We start from the raw sequence: 19,063 nt of genomic DNA, 5'->3' as shown, positions 1-19,063 counted from the left end.
TCCCGAAATAGTTAATGAGAACTCTTTACGGCGGGACCATCTGTTGTCTTTCCCTCTGTTACACCTATTTCAGGAACTACTAACGTAATTGATTTCGAAATAAGACAGTACAAATAAGTATCATAATTGTGCCCTAACGTAACGTGTTGCTTATCAGCAGCCATTTTAACCTAGGCTTACCTTATTTAAGTTTTAAAAACAAAGTGCCCTACTTCGTTAGCATACCCCCGTCTCCCCAGGACTTAGCGGCATGCATTCTTATCTGCAGCTTGCAACGAGTGCAACTGGATCCGCGGTGACTTTGTAAAACTTGTTCGCGAGAAAGCCTTGACGGTTAAGTAAGCTGTTAGTATGTACTGTAAGCTCGGTTATCTTTAACTTATAGCACTATTTCCAAGAGTAAATACGTTTTCTCTAGATACAGTTAAATTCATTCAAAAGATTTATTAGTACCATCTACTATTGCTATGTATAACGCAGTTTGTTTACTTACTAAAGGATATTTTGCTTTGTATCTACCTCGTGTACAAAAAGAAGAGTACATTCGTATTTAAAGCTTATCCAACAAAAATAGAGAGTTTATTTTAACATCCACTAATCGCAGTTGGAATAAACCCACGCTTCTAGGCCGAACCTGGTTAAACTGATCTTAACGATTCAGGAAAATTCCGACCTTTGAACTAACAACGTTATTTTTTTATATTTTCAGACTTTCACCAATATTTTCCCAATGGAAAAATCGAATATTTTTATTCTATTGGAATTTGAATGGAAAAATCGAATATTGGTATAATTTGAAAATGTTGATAGCGTCTTAATTGGCGAGGCAATTAAAACGGCTTAGCATTGAATTTGTTGCTCTTTTGACTCAAATATTAGGTATCAATTAAGGGAAGGGCCAATAACACACCAACAAGTGTATTTATGCCCTAGGCACTCTCGACTGGGCTGTGGGGTTGTTCGAAAGAGTTACCGTGGCAAAAATGAAATGAGGGGGAACTTTTGAAAGAAGCTTTATCACTCTGGAGTCATCTGACGACTTTCCTTACCAAATAAGAGGTATCCTGGACTAGACTGAAAACAGTTATTATCAATTTGATAAGGACGTTATACATATTGCATTTTTATATAAGAGGTTGGTCAGTAATAATATAGAAAGCGTAGAACAATACCTTACTTCTGAGAAAGAATCGGTACATTATTATTGTGCTCAGAAATAAGTAGGAACCGCATTAACCAGACCGCTCTGAGTGAGACAGGTGTCAAGCCCACTCACTGGCCGTTCTCAAAATATTCATATAGGTAGGAATATACGAATGTGGTACCCAATATTTTTAAGTAATAATTGTTGTCCTTATTAGTGTTGTGTTTTCCAGAAGCGTAGTGGATTCTATATATTGATTATAGTAGGTAGAAGGTTCCACACCACACTCTCTCTTGCATGGGATAAAAATATAACGAACTAAGTAGTCAATTATTATTATTTTCAGCTGTATGAATCCATCCAGGTTAAGTACCTAATTTAGGAATCTTAAGGCAGTTTAATAACTTTAGGTTTGAGAATGCCTCTTCAAATAGCGGGGATATTGAACAACTTAACTATAAACTAAGTGGTTAGAAAAAGGATGATTAAGTTTATTAACGTAGAACCGTAATTTAAAAAGTCACCGCGTAATAACTGGTCGACGGATCCACTTAAATTCTTGTAACACAGATCAACACCATTTATATTAACAGTAGACACTCACTGATTCTAACATAACACTATACATAATTAGGAAACATCAAAATGAAAATATGTTAATTGTTTAACACAAAATACTGTCACAAAATCCGATTTACGCAGACATTATGACACTAATATTAATTTATCTAAAACTCTCACTAAATAACCGGCATTTACAAAGTGTGGACGGTAAACTGAGGTGAGCATCAAGAATCTAACCGCACTGATAACAATGATAAGATACCTGCAAGTAGTAAGATATTGACGTCCAATGATGGCGGAGTCGTAACACGATAGTCTGCCAACCGGGTCAAGTGCCAATCACACGATCCATTTCTTAATTACCTGAACGTGATTAAAGTTACATTTCAAGTATACATTCTTCAATTTGTAGATAAGGTTGAGGATGCGTTTGTTTGTTTTAAGTGACCAGACATAAGTATCAGATTTTTTTAAACCAATTCTTGAAGAAGGTGAGAATGATGATTTATGATCATGGAAGCCAACATAGTTGGGAAAAGACTAGGCCGATGAGTGAGTCTAGTAAAACAATTGAAGTTAGGATGGTGAATCAGTTTGGGCAGGGGACGCCGCAGAGTGCGGCAATAGACGGGCTGTAGCCGTTAAAAAACTATCATCATTAAATCAACGAGTAATATTGGTGCTTATATGCCACTTGATTTTGATTGATTCGGTACCTATAGTGGCTTAATTAAAAATATAGCCATTTTAAATCGATTTTCATAAGATAGTCCACTGTTCTATGTATAAGTTAATGTGTATTATATTAACTTTATGGAAACGATCGAATAAACAAACATTGTTCAAAAAACAATAAACCAAGTCACAGACACCATTCTTTTGTTGTAAAGTTTTGTAAAGCAGGGAGTTTGTAAAACTGTCTGAAAAGTCGTCCACAGCAGTTTGTGAAAGCTTCTGGTAATAACAAGTTTATGCGACAAAACTGTTTAACTTCACCAACTAATTAATTTTCTCACAAGATAACATAAAATTACACCAAGGTAGCACCTTAAAACTAGGATTTTCTTAACAAAAAGAATGAATAGTTGTTGCACTCTCTAAAAATAGTCCAGGAGTTTTCCATACGATATTCTAAAGTTGTCCAAAAACAGTTTAAATCTTTACAACTAGAGACCTCTACTTAGATACTATATATATAATACATAAGTATTAAAGTTCAAGGAATAAGTGTTGTAATAATTTATCACTAAAAATGGATTAAAAATAAGGTAAGTTAGACACCTGAATCTCGTATACCTTTAGGTACCGCTGATTTTAAAACAACCAGCAAAAACAATGAAATGGGATCAAAGCTTTGCAGAACTCAACGCTACTCTGATATTTTTATCGTACATACTATTAGAATTATATAAAGGCTCTTAGAATAGGTACCCACGTCTACCTTCAGTTTATATTTTATATAAATAATTATATTTGTGTCCATTTATTATTTATTTCGGGCTGTTCGCGACCGCTGTCAGGGAGCGTTCATTTTTGGGATTTACGGTGGGATCAAGTATTTTTAGGATCTGTTGTTAGGTTAGATAAAATAGCCCGTAATCAGATTTTCTTCAAACGATAACAGTTAGTAACATTTGAACAGAAAAGTCTGTTTACATGTTACTAACTGACAGAAAATTCTACATGCTGTATTCGACAAGACATATTTATCCGTCTGTTTAGAGCTTCTAATTAGACGAATGTCTAGTGTCTACGTCATCGTAGCTACATAAATAAGTAAAGTAGCCGGACATCACAGTGTAGGTCAGACAGCGAGTGTCGGAGAGTGTCGGAGATCTCAGCGGACTGGCATTAAGCTAATCTCCGCCACGCCATTCACAGCTTCCAATAAACTGATGCACAAAGCGGGGAAATTACCATCATAAGCGTTTTAATGTGGGGTTGAATGACTGCCTTATTTAGGTAAATGAGTAACTTGAATATTAGAACTTAGAACGTACCCAAAATTGCAATATTTTCAGAGGGCTAATAAGGATAATATTTTCCGAAACCGTATGTTTATATTTAGAGTCAAGCCAAATCAGCTTTTACCTCACTAAAGAAAAGCGCCGTCAGATAACGTATCCTCTTTAAGTACACTTTAACGTTATGAATATTTAAGTTGGACTACATTAGGTAAGACACTCCCTGACGTACGTTAAGCTTTCAGCAAATCTATAAGCAATCGCATTACGGCTAATAAAACTGAAAGGTTACAATGTGTGTCTTCATTGAGGGCTGGTTATCCAGGAAACATAGGCGTGGGTATGGGAGCGCCACAATCACAGCTGTGACGTCATACGAGCCTATAAACAGAATTAAAGCCTTGCTTTATAGTGGGGTGACCACGCGACCGCGTGTTCTCGCCCTGTGGGCTCGGTATCCGGACTTATATTGGTATTAATGATGCTCTGTTTTATGGGGATTAGAGTTGAATAGAACTACTTTGTTTATGAAGCTAAATATATAGAGTAAAAAACTGGGGCATATTGTGTTGCGATAACACTGCAGAGTGCAGATGTGATTATTTCTGCTATCTTACACGGTGTGATAAAAATGTTGGTTTCATTGGCAGTATTGTCTTTTTGTTCGTTGCATGTTATGTTACAACAGTGTTAAACTCTACTTCATTTAATTGTCGAGTTCAAAGGTTACAGCAGTACAAAAGGACAGTCAACGCAATCAGTGTGAACCAACAAACACTTATTTATCTAGTTAACTTAATTTACTCTTACAAACATGCTTCATTTAAAACTGTTGATTACTTTTTTTCATTGTTGAACCAAGCTCTCATTAAGGATCTTTGTGAATAAAATAATGATTAAATTGCTTTAAAAATATCTCCACAAGAAATCGTAACATGTGTAATTCAAACTAATTGTCATCTGTGACCGCAATCCCAAATCCTGAACTTATGGTCACCTTACAAAGAGGGTGAACTTTAACACTGACATAAGCCGGACACTCCCACTTTTACGAGACATCGTTTCTGCAGTGATTAAATTAACCAGCGCAGGACTGCTACATAGTCACCGTAATGAGATCTAGCAGACTATAGAACAGGCTTTTTATACGATCTTTTAATTGAATTAGTAAAGAATAACTTTGGGATTGTTTGGAAGTACCGTGGCTCTGGAAAGCATTATGGTTGTTGACAGAAAACAATGTGAAAAGAGTCTTACTAAACCTAAGCCTACTGTAACGGGTTTTCACGCCAAAATACTGATCCGAAATAAATAAAAGGTAAACTACAAATAAAAGGTGAACTTGATAAAGGATATTTAGGCTGTTTTGCCCGGTTGCAGAAAGCGGTTATTCCGGGACGTGGCTGGGTAAAACTGCAGGGAGAGTTAGAATCATTATATTTCTTTCCTTCCTATGAAACAATAACAACAAACTGGCTTAAAAACAACTACGTATTGGAAATACAACCTACAAAAGCGTTCTCTACAAAAGCTTTGTCTTTTATGATATTTTCACATTCATTCGACAGGTTTGTTTTGGATTCTGTAGCGTTGTTATTGTTTTATTTCCAGCAATTCCAGCATTTGTTCGAATTTTCACACATTTCACGTTTTTTACTGCTGCACTGTTATTGTGGCACGAAAATCGCCGAAAATTTTTATCAGTAAAATACCATACTTATATAAAAGGAAACAATTTCTGTTTGTACCATAAAGCCTTCGAAACTACTGAACAGATTTGACAAATTCTTGGAAACTCACTGTTGGAATTGTTCGAAACGTAAGCTAGAATTTATCCTGGTGCAGCCAGAAAACGGCCAGTAAAATATATTCTTCGAATAGGTACTTACGTAACTATTCTTTGAAACAATGATCCATTTTTATGAATACGTGAAAATATACCAAATTCCCAAAAAAAAATTTCCACATTTCCAGTTTTCATTATATTCACATCAGAAGAATGAGAAAGAATTTGGCGGTTGAAATATGTTCGTAATAATTCATCTTTACTTATTTAGCCTTGTTTGTTCTATCTTCTATTTTGGTAGATATGCGGAGCGTTCGTATTTTTGCAAAACGTAACTTTTATGATGTATAATTAATTTTAGCTGTCATAAATATGATCCTTTATCATAATAATGTAGTATGTTTGAGCAGCCCAAGATCTAGATATAGTAGGAAATCATTTAGCCATCGGTAGCCTTTAGCCTAAATCAACATCTGTGCGGCTACAGAGACACCAAACGCATTGACCAGGTCACTGAACAGACAACCGTATCGCATTTCCTGTATTCATGTTTGTATATTTACCTGTGCTTTGAAATAGCTAGATTATGCACATAGATTATGATCTTTCTAGATAAGGTAAGATCCATCTTATCTATTTCTAATGATACCGGATGAGCAGTATATGCGGAAGCTTATATAAATAAATAACTTAAGTCTTTGTAAACTGATGGAAATTGCTAATTGAACCTACCTTTGGCACTCTCAATAGTTTTTAATAAACTTTATTGCTTCGTAACCCTCTGTAATTATGTATAGGTACTCAAAGCAAGTGTAACCAAATGTCAAACCAATTTGAAGAGAAATGCAGTCACAAAGCGTGGTGCATAATGGCAGGCAGGTAATATAGATGGGCAATATCCGATATCGGGCGTAAGTCAGCCGCGGGGCTCGTGGCTTCCTGGAGGGGCGCCAAGCCGTCTGCCAGGTGTGTGCCTCTCGTAACTCCTTAGATATGACTGTCTTTTTAGTAGGTTAGGAGAGAATGTTTTGTAGGTAAACTAGGTGTGTAATTGCTGCGTAGATGAATGGTTTGAGTGAAAGATGTGAAAATAAAATATAATCTGTGAAAGGATGTAGAATAGAAATAGTAGAAGGGTGTAATATAGCAGTTGAAGGCTGTTAAATATTATAAGGTTTTTACACTCACTAGAACAAAAATCATGCTATGATGTCCGGAGTTAACAGAAACATATGAGGAAAAATGTGAGTCATTGAAGAATCCTATGATACTGTTTAACAGGGTGTTAAAAAGTCAAGTTTCAAGTAAAATCACTTGAAAAATCTCGTGTAAAATGTAATATTAGTTCTAAAACTGGAACACAGCAATGCTGTTTGGCAGCGAGTCGCGAGAGTGCTCCGTGCACAGCCTGCTGCACAAAAGAGTATTGATTTAGTCCTGTCGCTCTGACCAATAACGCTATTTCAAAAATATGACGCTTATTTTTTGAGTTCGTAGGAAACTACACCTTCAGTAACGTAGTATCTATCTATATTAGCAATATTTTGTCTGCAGATAATAGACAACAGACAAAAAAAAAACACGCTCGTGGAAATATTTATACAGTGCAAACAATGAAAATTTTTCCTTTCTCCAGTATACGCAGACTGCAATATTTTTGTATTCAAAATAGAACCTTAGATATGTTTTTATTTCCTTCCCGTTGCAATACAAAAATTGACCGTTGCGTTTTCCTAGGACGTCAGAAGATTTTATTGCAAAGACTTAATTAGTTATTTATTTTCGGTACAAAGCAATTAAAATTAGTCATGACACGCTGGCACTAAATTAAAGGTTTTTAGCACGAACCGTGTTTGTGGCAGTAACGAAATATTTAGCCGCACAAACCCATGGGATAGAGTTTTACGACTGTCATCATAATAATGCGCAACTGTGGAACTGTGAATTCAAATGAAACACCGAATATTTTAAACGTACGAAAGCTTGTATGTGTTAGGACTAAAAATACTACATATTTGATAACTGTGTTACTGAAAATAAATGTGAAAGAGAAATTAGGTTACCGGGCGACCGAAAAATTGTGAAAAAAAAGTCACTTTCAAAAAGATTTCGCGGCGCTAGTGAGTGTGGGTTTTCAGCCAAGAAATGTGATGACATGATGCAATGAACAGTTTTACAACAGCATGAATCACAATAGAGCTTTTATACAAAGAACGTAGGTACCTATTTCATTTAACAATTTATAGAAGCTGGCCTAAGGAACATGCTTACTTTATTGCAAGCTAGTCACGGATGCAAAATAAAAGATGGTCAGCATTTAAAATACCAAAAATATCTGAATAAAATAAATGCAACATTTGGGAACGTGTCTCCCGGCCACACGACGCATACATACATAGACGCCCGGCGCCGCTCGTGAGTCCGACGCGAGCATTTTATAATTTTCATATTTTAAAAGCTTCATGTCATGAAGTCCGTTTCATATGTTGTACGTTTTACTGAAAATATCGGATCATTTGCGCGGAAATGAGAGCGCCGATGTATTTCATGTTAAAATTCGCTGGAAAAGTAACGGAGATAAAATCCGAATATTGCAAGTTTAAATTACATGATAGGCGAAACTATTTTATCGTATATTTTGTTAAAGTTCCCGGGAAAATGGCACGTGAAAGCTTATAAACTTACTAGTAGTCATTTACTGATAAAAATACCTGGATATCACTCACCCCAATTACAACAAAATAAAATATTGTTACTTTAAATAATTGTTATTTTCACTCAAAACTAATTCAACGAAGTAAACTTTCTTATTAATTATTAGGTACAGGTACTCCAATTAATAATCAAATCCAACGAACTTAATTGGATTCCAATTTAATTGCTTCAAAAACTATAAAGTATTGGAACATTAATTAAGACTTTATAGGTAGCAAGATTCTTGTCTATGGCGAGTTACTATAGATTAAAAACAACTTGTACAATTATGCTGTAGGATAAAAAAGTTAATTCCAAAGAGTTCCTAAGTCGTTTAAATTGCTAGATAAAGTAGATAATTCCTAAGCGTTGCGTCTGGAAGGATTTATGGTGAACTCTGATACTGTAGGGAGAACATTCGTTGTGCAAGTGTGTCAAGGTCGGCGCGGTGCGGATGCTGGGAGACAGATGCAGACTCGCGAGATGCTTCCTAACTTCCCAGTGCCACGGTCAAGGTTAAGTTGTTGACAAACTGTGGACAATGCGTATAGTAAGTTCAACTCAGTCTTGCGCGCGGCCTTATGTGTGGGTAACCCTTGTACATACACAGTGACTTTGTGTGCGTGACAAGAGGTACAGTCGGGTACAAATACAGTTATTTAGGGGTTACGGCAGCGGCTGTTTAAAGAAAAACAGTTATTACGTAATTTAATGTTTATTTATTTATAATGATTCTGAATCGCTACTTGAAAAATCAAATGATGAATTTTCGGATTCTCTACTCTCACCGAGGTAAATTATAAATTTTGACTCCATGTCAAAATGTCTATAGTATTTTTCTTTTTTCTTTTGTACATGTCGACAAGTATTACCCAACATCCCTTCATCAATATGACTTAAACGTTCATTTATGAGTTTCATTATTTCCGTCTTATTTTGGTCGACATTATGCGAAGCAATATTATTTTTTAAAATTCCCCACACATTTTGTTTACATTATTATACTAGATTATACGTCTTTTTACATTCTTAGTCCACACTTTTATTTATTGTCCGCGTACCCCGAGATCTAGAAAATATGTAAGGAGTATTTAATTCATCTTAGATATTTCACCTCATTTATTTCTTAGATACTGTCAACGTCAATTTGAAAAAACTTATGAGAAAATAATGAAAAACTGTAAAATGTAATAATAAAAAGCTTTGAATGTTGTTTCATTTTTTGAAACGCTACCTGACTCCTTAAACATTTTCTCCGTGAAGAACTAGACATTTTCGTAAACGACTGTACCCATAACAAAAAGCGATAAGAACACGTCATGCTCGGACGACGTCACTGTCACACGAATGAAAGTTGTATATTTACAAGCCGACGCACACATAGGGCCGCGCGCAAATCTGAGTTGAACTATCTATACCTACGTATGTCTGTCGAATGAATGATTCATTGATGTTTTTTAAAAGCTTTAATAGGACTTAAACGTTTGTAAGATTTTCTGTCCGAGAAAATAGCTGTAAGAAATTACTTTGACTTTGAAATTATGCAACTTAGTACACTTAGTTACAATGTGTATATGTTATGAAGTCAGTGCACAAATTAAGCTTCCAATTAAATACCTTATGCTTATTTAAACTGGGCAGTACTATTAAATTGTAATTCATTTTAAAGTAATACATTTGGATATCAATATGAACTCAATATATTCGAGTCGAGCGCGCACGTAATGAGGGATGTGAGGGAATCTGAATGCATCTCAATCAAATGCCGAAGGTTCACGTCTCACAGCATCCAATCACTTCGGTATTACTTGCGGGAGATTACTTCAGCAGGCTCTGATATTAGATCAGAACTAGTTACTTGTAGTAATCTGTGGGTTTCGTGGAATCACAACGTGCAGTGTCCTTGTCCGTGTTCCAAGTAGCGCAGTAATTTTGATACACGAGAGGAGCAAACTGTGTGTTACTACACGAAATTCAGAGCAAGAATTTACGCTAGCTACATAGTTACTAAATTAAAGGCAGAGTTACAAGGACCTTGATAATTCTAATCCCAAAGTTATTATTAAATTAAAAATTACATCTAATGAATATTTAAATCAATTTACCATGAATAAATAATGTTTCCAGTGCTTTGATTTTCAGTCTTTAAGAAACACGGACGAAAGATTTATATCGCTATTAATTTCTATTATATTTCCCTGATGTACAAATAAAAAAAGAAAATAACTCATATCTAATGAACTGCCCTTCCGAGTAAAATAACGGCTTTATTCTAGCGCACAATGTTAGATAATGAATCATTATCAAGTTACGTTTTAATGAATGTGTTGTATTTCTGCGAAATTTATTTGCTTTCATGAAAAATGCTTTGTGTGGCGTTGTAGCGTTGTATCGGAAAGCTCTCAAGGTCACTGTCGCACAGGGATTACTGCAGCCTGGTGTTCGGACAACTGGGAAAATGTTGCATATTGTGGTATATAAAATATATGTGTAAAGCGGTGTCCTGCGTGACGCGGTGTCCTGCGTGAGCGACGAACGCGACGCGACGCGACGCTGCGAACGCGACGAACGCGATCAACTCAAAGGAATTCCCTACATGCGGCCTATGTGACAGTCTGCGGCGAGACGCGACGTAACGCGTACTTGTTTTGAGGGCGACCAGACGCGACACCGCGAACTATTCAGAAGCGTTGATTGTTGTGGGACAAAAAAAACATAAATATTGAAGAAATCGTTTATTAGTACAAACAAGTTGGAAGATTGTTGCTGTCTGTACTTTAAATATGAACTTTCAAGCAAAATTGTAACACAACTTCTCCATGATTTGAGAAGTAATGACCAAAATCACGTAGGACATCTGTCGCGTATAGCATCGCGTCGCATTACGTCGCGTCGTGTTGCGTCGCGTCGCGTCGCGTTCGTCGCTCACGCAGGACACCGCGTGAGCGACGAACGCGACGCGACGCGACGCTGCGAACGCGACGAACGCGATCAACTCAAAGGAATTCCCTACATGCGGCCTATGTGACAGTCTGCGGCGAGACGCGACGTAACGCGTACTTGTTTTGAGGGCGACCAGACGCGACACCGCGAACTATTCAGAAGCGTTGATTGTTGTGGGACAAAAAAAACATAAATATTAAAGAAATCGTTTATTAGTACAAACAAGTTGGAAGATTGTTGCTGTCTGTACTTTAAATATGAACTTTCAAGCAAAATTGTAACACAACTTCTCCATGATTTGAGAAGTAATGACCAAAATCACGTAGGACATCTGTCGCGTATAGCATCGCGTCGCATTACGTCGCGTCGTGTTGCGTCGCGTCGCGTCGCGTTCGTCGCTCACGCAGGACACCGCGTAAGAAGGAACTGAATTTAATTAACACATTTTAATGTTCTCGCAATAGTATTTGTATTGTTTGAAGGAGACAATAGAAGTTTTTCGAGACATTCCATGAAAAGAGAAAATGTTTCAGAGTTCTAATGTAACAGAGTTACAAATTGTAACTTTTCAATGTTGATTTTGTGGTTGATGGCTGCTAGATTGATTGGCAATAACCTACGTGAAGGTTTGTATTTACACGTGACTAATCTTTTGCGTTTATTTTGCCATTCGATGCCTGATTTGGATCTTTCAGATTAGATCTCATAATGAACTCACGTTGACATTCATAGCCTTCAGTTTGAAATACAGCTAATCGGCATTAGAAAACAATAATCCTAAAAACGCGATCCTGCAAAATAGCAAGACGTTGAAGACGGCTATAATTTTATTACTGATCTGAAACTTCTTCATAAATCACTGAATTAATTGCAGAAAAGTGCATTAAATTCTCTTCGGCAGTTTTTAAGCTTATTACCAACACAAAGACAGACGCGGAAGTTTATATTCAGAGTAAAAGCAATGCATGTATTATTTATGAAATAGATAAGCACGGATACATATTACATACATGTGCGCAAGTTCAAGCGCATTTTCCTTTCAAAGCTCTGCGGATTACGTACAAACAAAGAGTGGTTGGGTTCACTTAAACATAACCACTTATAGGAACGTATATTTGTTCAGGAGGACTGATGTCCGTGAGGGTACGAGGAGAACTGAATACCTTTATCTATATAGAAGAGAGGAGAGATTGCCTCAAGTTCCTAATTGCTGATTTTTCAGTCGGCCGATAGTTTCTTTGGGCTCTTAATCAGTAAGAAGAGGAATGGTAGTACGCACATTGCAAAGGTCAAGTATTTAGCAGGTATCAGATCGACTGAAGACTATTATTAAGAATCAAACGAACTTACCTGGTGAAGTTTGATTCCAATTATGCGAGGGTCTCAACCGAAGACGATTACATTTTACTTGCAGCATTACATGATATGATGCTATCTTCGTCACACCTTTAAAGCTATAATATCTAAAAAAAAGAAACCTGTATCTTCTGTCTCACTCCCCCCTACTCCCGAGTGCGCGCGCCACTGCTTGTCATTATTTAGAGTACTTTTTGTGTTATTGCAAATATTTATTTTTTTTTTCTGGGTAGGGTGGGATGGGATGTAATCGTCTTCGGTTGAGACCCTCGCATAATTGGAATCAAACTTCACCAGGTAAGTTCGTTTGATTCTTAATTATCCTTCGGGTCTCAACCGAAGACGATTACATTTTACTTGCAGATGTTTAGAGCAACGTAAATCAAAAAAAAAAAAAAAAATACGTTAGAAAATTAGGAAAATTTTAATTGAAGAACAAAATTGCTAGATTTTGTACAGCTTAATCATATAACATAAGAACATTTATTACCAGACAATATACATTTATCGTTTTCTTAACATAATTTGTTAATAAAATAAATGCAATTGATACTGCAGTTACGAGCTATATTATCACAATTATTTACGTGCCGAATAAGGCATTTACAAAATCATTATTATTACTGTTAGCAGTATCCCTACGGTAGTATTTAAAAAATACGTTGGAGGTATTACTCCAACCCGCGGCCTTGCGGACCACCTCTAGATTAACTCCAGATCGGTAAGCGGCAGATGTGGAAGCCGAGCGGGTACTGTGAGCTCCAAATACGGAAATATCTATGCCGCTTGCCTGCAACACTGTTTTAACCCAGCGTGCTAACGTCTGAGAACAAACTTTTTTATGAGGTCTACGCACTCCAATAAACAAGTGTTCCTCAGGCAAATTATGCCGCAAATCTCTGGTCTTTTCAATATATGTTTCAACTGCCAGAGCCGGACAAATACTGGGGTTTGTGCGAATAAAGGGCAATCTGATGAGTGGTTGGCAAGCCCCGGGCTTTGAAGTTTTAATTAAATCGCTAATTTTAATCACAATTTCATTGTCATGTTTTGATATATTTTTTAATTTTATAAGACTAATAGTTTGCATCCTTTGCGCAGATGCAATTGCTAAAAGAGAACAAGTTTTGTGTGATAAATCAACTAAATCAATATTATCATAGGGATACATTGTTGAAAGATAGTTCAGCACTATATTTGTGTCCCACGTAGTACTATATTTTGGAGTTGGAGGAGCTAGCCTATACACGCCCTTGAGGAAACGATTGACACAGTCATTAACCGTAACATGAGTGCCTAATATAATTGATAAAGCAGACCTGTGTGTATTTAAACTACTATAGCTCGCACCTTCTTCAAATTTTAATGTTAAAAAGGACAAAACTTTGGAACTATCAGCTTCGAAAATATCCAAATTTTTGTCTTTACAATATATCCACCAAGATTTAAAAGAACTACTATATTGATTTAAAGTACTAGCTGCAAAGGAAGCTATCATTATGTCTAAGGACGCTGGTGGAACGCCGCGCTTAATCATTGATTGCCTGACAATCTGGCTGCCACCAGGATAAGACTCGTATGGAGTGGATGGTGAATTCTGAAAGGAGAAAGTAGTAAGAATTTATCTGGTCCGAAGTACATGTTTTCGGATACAACAAGCCTGGACCATAAAGGGTACCAAGGCTGGGATGGCCAATAAGGTACCACAACGATACCTATTGCTTTTTCCGTTATAATTTTTTCGAGCACTCTTGTGATCAAGCAAAACGGGGGGAATGCGTAAAAGTTTATATTTTTCCAACAAATTGTGAATGCGTCTACAACCTCAGAATAAGGGTCAAGTTTCCACGACGCGTATCTTCTACATTTATAATTTTGAGCACTAGCAAAGAGATCAAATTCTGGTTCTCCTAAGGACTTGATAATTTGCGAAAAGACATAATCTGAAACTTCCCATTCCGTATCGATATTGATTCGCCGAGATTCTCGATCTGCTAAAATATTATCAGACGACTTGACATAAGATGCAAATACGAAGATCCTTTTTGACTCACACCATTGCCATATCTTTCGTGCAAGATCATTTAAATGTGGGTATTGAATGCCCCCCATTCGATTTATGTATGAAATGGCCGTTGTGTTGTCAATTCGTAATAAAATATTGCATTCTTGTAAGTTAGTAGTAAATATTTTTAGCCCATAAAATGCGGCTTGTAACTCCTTTTCATTTATGTGAAGGGCCAATTCGTTTGATGACCAGTTGCCATTAGCACATTGATTGCCGCATGCCGCACCCCAGCCAGTACTTGAGGCGTCAGTGAAAATTTCCAATAAATAATAGTCATTTTTACGAATAGGTGAAAAAGAAGTCATAATTTTATTTGTCCACCATAAAAGATCATGTTTAAGGCTTTCCTCTAATTTCATAAGTTTGTTATAGTTGTCTGTATAATCTAACGCCAAGAATTTTTCTCTTTCAAACAATTTAGTGTACATCCAGCCGTAACTGACAGCTGGGCATGCGGCAGTCAAAAGTCCTATGAATTCGGCAAAAAACCTAATGGTACATCTAGTTTTACCTAAGATCTCCGATGCTCGATTTTTTATCCGAATTTTCTTCTCGTCTGGTAATTTAATAGTCATGTCCGTGGTGTTAAAGATAAAACCTAAGAATTTACAAGTCTGAGTAGGTACCATGACACTTTTCTTAATATTGATGATGAACCCTAAAGATTCCAGAAGAGCACAGGTATTGCTGACGTTTTTTAAGCAGTCAGAGTACGAGCTGGCCAGGCATAAAAAATCATCAAGATAATTGACTGATAGAAAACCAGATAAACGTAGGTATTCTAAGACGGGCTTGAGAATTTTTGTGAAAACCAACGGTGCTGTGCAAAGGCCGAACGGAAGGACGTTAAATTCGTATAATTGTGACTTCCATCGAAATCGTAACTTTTTTCTGTCAGGTTTATTTATTCTAATAAAAAAATATGCATCTTTAATATCTATTGTAGCCATGAAATCATTTCGATTCAATAGTCTGAGTGCCGTCCGGTAATCCTCCATTTTAAAATGATCAGTTTTAATAAATTTATTAAGTTCTTTTAAATTCAATATGAAACGATGAGTTCCGTTCGGCTTAGGCACTGTGAAAATTGGCGATACAAACTGGTTTTCACAAAACTCGCAAGGTGATATGAACTCAGCACTTAGTAGTTGAGAAACACATTGATCAATTATTTTAATTTGTGATTGCGAGTTACATGCATTATTTTGTGGCTCCGATGTTTGTGAGGGTTCTACAATGAAGGGTATTTTATACCCCTGAATCCAACTCAAAATGATCTGATCTTTAGTAATGTCATGCCATTTATCATAAAAATATGATAAGCGGCCTGCAACAGGTACCTGTCTGACGTCCTCTTCGTCTATCGTCTCCGCGTCTGGTGCCGCGCGTTGCTGGTGGGGCGGCGGACTCGCGGCGCCTCCTGTCGGCGGTCCCTCGGTGGTCGACGCGGTGCTGGGGTCGGCCGCGGCTGGACCGCTGCTGCTACGTGCGGCGGCGCCCCCCTCGAGTTTAAAGCACCCCTAGTTTGTGTTGCTGACAGGGTCCTATACTGAGGACGCTGAATTTTTTGTTTAATTTCAGAACCAGTCTTGTTTATGGCTTTCGAGGTCTTAATATGTTCTGATAATGCAGATCCAAACAGATGCTCATCGATGTTTGTATTTTTGACGGTATCTTTAATGCTTCTATTGAGAGTACTAAGCGCTGCATAACGCCGAGATAGCGACTCTTTATAATGGCTATCACATACGAGCCGACCGGCATCGCTGAGGGATTTAATAATATCCTGAGGTACTGTATTATTAGATGACAAGGCCCAATTCAAAGCTCGTCCTATAGCTGCAAGACTATTAGCAAGTTGATTTTGTTTGCTTTGACTGTATAGATCTTTCTTAATATTAACATCTGACAGAGCTGCCTTGATTTCTAAATTTAATTTAGGAGCTTTCATGTTGGGACAATTTTCTGGTGGTAAGTAGCATTTCATTAGCTCCATTTGTGTTTCCTTAGATAACCTGTTGACTAATATATGCGTCCACCTTGACGCAATGTCTTTATGAAGACTATCTCCATAATTTTTTTTGATTGGTAGGGTCCTCGCCTAGTAGTTGTAGAATATCTGGATCTAATGTAAATATATTCTCATCTACCGTCGGTGATGCTTGGGCTTCTTCTGCAATCGTTATCGACTGGCCAGCCTGCGCAGGTGCTACCGATTCTGCTGTAGGCACAGTAGGTGGTGCCGTCACTGAAACCAGTGTAGACGGTCCGGCGATTGGTTCTGCTGGGTCCGACGGAGAATCATCGTGGATGTTTATGACCTCATTTGCGGTATCTTCTCCTAAGGGGAAGCAATACAATAAACGAAATCAGATCTCAGACAATCAGATTAATGCAAATGCTGGGTTAACGTGGAAATACACCCTCGACACCGCTTTGCGTGGGAGTGATGCCTCAACATGCTATAGGTACATGGAGATGATGCCTCAACACGTTTTACGTGGAGAAATTGCCTCAACACGATTTACGTGGAGAAAGAAAAAACACCTCAACACGATTTACGTGGAGAAAAAGAAGAAACACCTCAACACGATTTACGTGGAGAAATAAAAGCCTCGACACAATTTATGTGGAGAAGTAGCCTCAACACGAATGTGGAGAGAACACGAACAAGTCTCGACACGATGTACGCGGAGAAAAAACTAATACACAGTTTTCACAGTGATAGTACTTACACGATTTACGTGAAGTAAATATTTCCTCATCATGGTGCACATGGAGCTACCAGTGGGTACTTATGATTATTTATCATTATGTAGGAATGGCTCACTACGACGATCAAATTGCTCACAAAATTAAATATTACAATTTGTGGGTACTTGGTAATCACTAAATTATATTTGCATGAAAACTGACCAAATTTATAAGTATTATGCACTTGTAATAAGGTTTTTATTTACCTGGCATATCCGCGTATTGTTCATATTCATCATAATAACGAACCGCGTGGTCGCTTTCTTCCGATGATGATAAACGCTGTCTTTTCCTTAATTTTGATTCCAACTTCTTAACTTTCCGCAAAATACTATTATAATCACTATCTCTCGACCTTGACCGCTTTCTTTTTCCCATTTTTCAAATTACTGAAAGCCGTTACGAAAGTAGGTGTGATTCCGATAACACAAAAACACGTAATGACAAGCAGTGGCGCGCGCACTCGGGAGTAGGGGGGAGTGAGACAGAAGATACAGGTTTCTTTTTTTTAGATATTATAGCTTTAAAGGTGTGACGAAGATAGCATCATATCATGTAATGCTGCAAGTAAAATGTAATCGTCTTCGGTTGAGACCCGAAGGATAATTGCAAAGAAGACATTCTTTTAAAACTTCCTTCTGTTTTAAGTCTGAGAGTAACCAGACAGGGACAGGGAGTTTTGGACTGGCAGTCAACTGAAGACTACTTTCTTTCAGCATTGTTAAACACAGTTTGAAACTGTTTAAATTGACTTATCATGTACTAAACATCAATTATCAATATAAAATGTTGTTAAGTTTAGAGACTTCTAAAGTATAAATGAAGTACGATCACCATTAAGTTGTTACTAAAGTTAAAGGCATTTATCGCGAGAATTGCCTCAAAGTTTGAATTAATTAAGTTATATTCCCCTTACTATAATATTCTACAAGAATAGCGATCATATAAACAGCCTGACCTCGAGACAAAAGATAGTACGAGCAAGCTATTCCTAACCTTATCCTTCACTAGGTCTTGCGCGCGGTTTTACCCGCGTCCTTAGGAACTTAACTTCTTGATACTTAGGTTTCTGCTGCTATTTATTTATTTCCTAAAAAAGAGTTCAATAAAGGTTTTTAAACTTTCGCGATTTTACTAAATATTCATAAATTATCGGGACGGGAAAAAGAGTTCAGTATGTCGTCTTAACAAAATGACAGACAGACATGCTCACTTTCACATTTATAAAGATATTGTGTAAAAAATATGTCCGGCCTTGATTTGGAATTCTAGGGCATAGTATCTATTCCTTGTAACCTACATGTGAATTTCCTGTATATTATGTGTTCTATATATTAAATCAGGACAACGTGAATGGGTGCCAAGTTTGTCCACGCTTCACAATGAGTGACGCATACACAAACAAACTGGTATATTTACTCATCAATATTAATATTATTCATGTAGATGCCGAAGATTTTCGTTTGTAAAGCTGCTATTTTGGTATCGATATTGTTATGTTTGAATAATTTTGGACGTTCATTTAGTTTTATTTATTCTTCTAAAAGCTTTCTGTCATTTCTTTATGAAGCATGTGTAAGTGAATGACAGCTAAAGTAGTTGAAGTCAAAGAAACATGTCTTGTTAGATGCGTGTTTTCTAAGCCCTAAAAAATATATTTAAACTGATTTCATGATACCAATGGAAGTATTCTAAAAACAGACTTCGAAGTATGTAATTGGCTGCGTGATTATCCTGTGATTGCAGGGTTATTTTTACCCTAAACATAAAATAGTCTGAAAAGGTTACAA

The 19,063-nt window shown here is 36.9% G+C and overlaps 1 protein-coding gene and 1 pseudogene across 4 annotated transcripts in view; both read right to left on the bottom strand.

Moving 5' to 3' along the window:
* Positions 1 to 19,063, bottom strand: part of LOC124632657 (probable phospholipid-transporting ATPase IA) — a 105,262-nt gene that overhangs the window by 67,283 nt on the left and 18,916 nt on the right. The window lies entirely within an intron of this gene.
* LOC124632669 lies at positions 12,853 to 17,865 on the bottom strand (annotated as a pseudogene).

The sequence above is a fragment of the Helicoverpa zea genome, chromosome 8, assembly GCF_022581195.2.
Source record: "Helicoverpa zea isolate HzStark_Cry1AcR chromosome 8, ilHelZeax1.1, whole genome shotgun sequence".
In the NCBI taxonomy this organism is placed as follows: Eukaryota; Metazoa; Arthropoda; class Insecta; order Lepidoptera; family Noctuidae; genus Helicoverpa; species Helicoverpa zea.
This window is presented reverse-complemented; position numbering and strand designations above follow the sequence as displayed.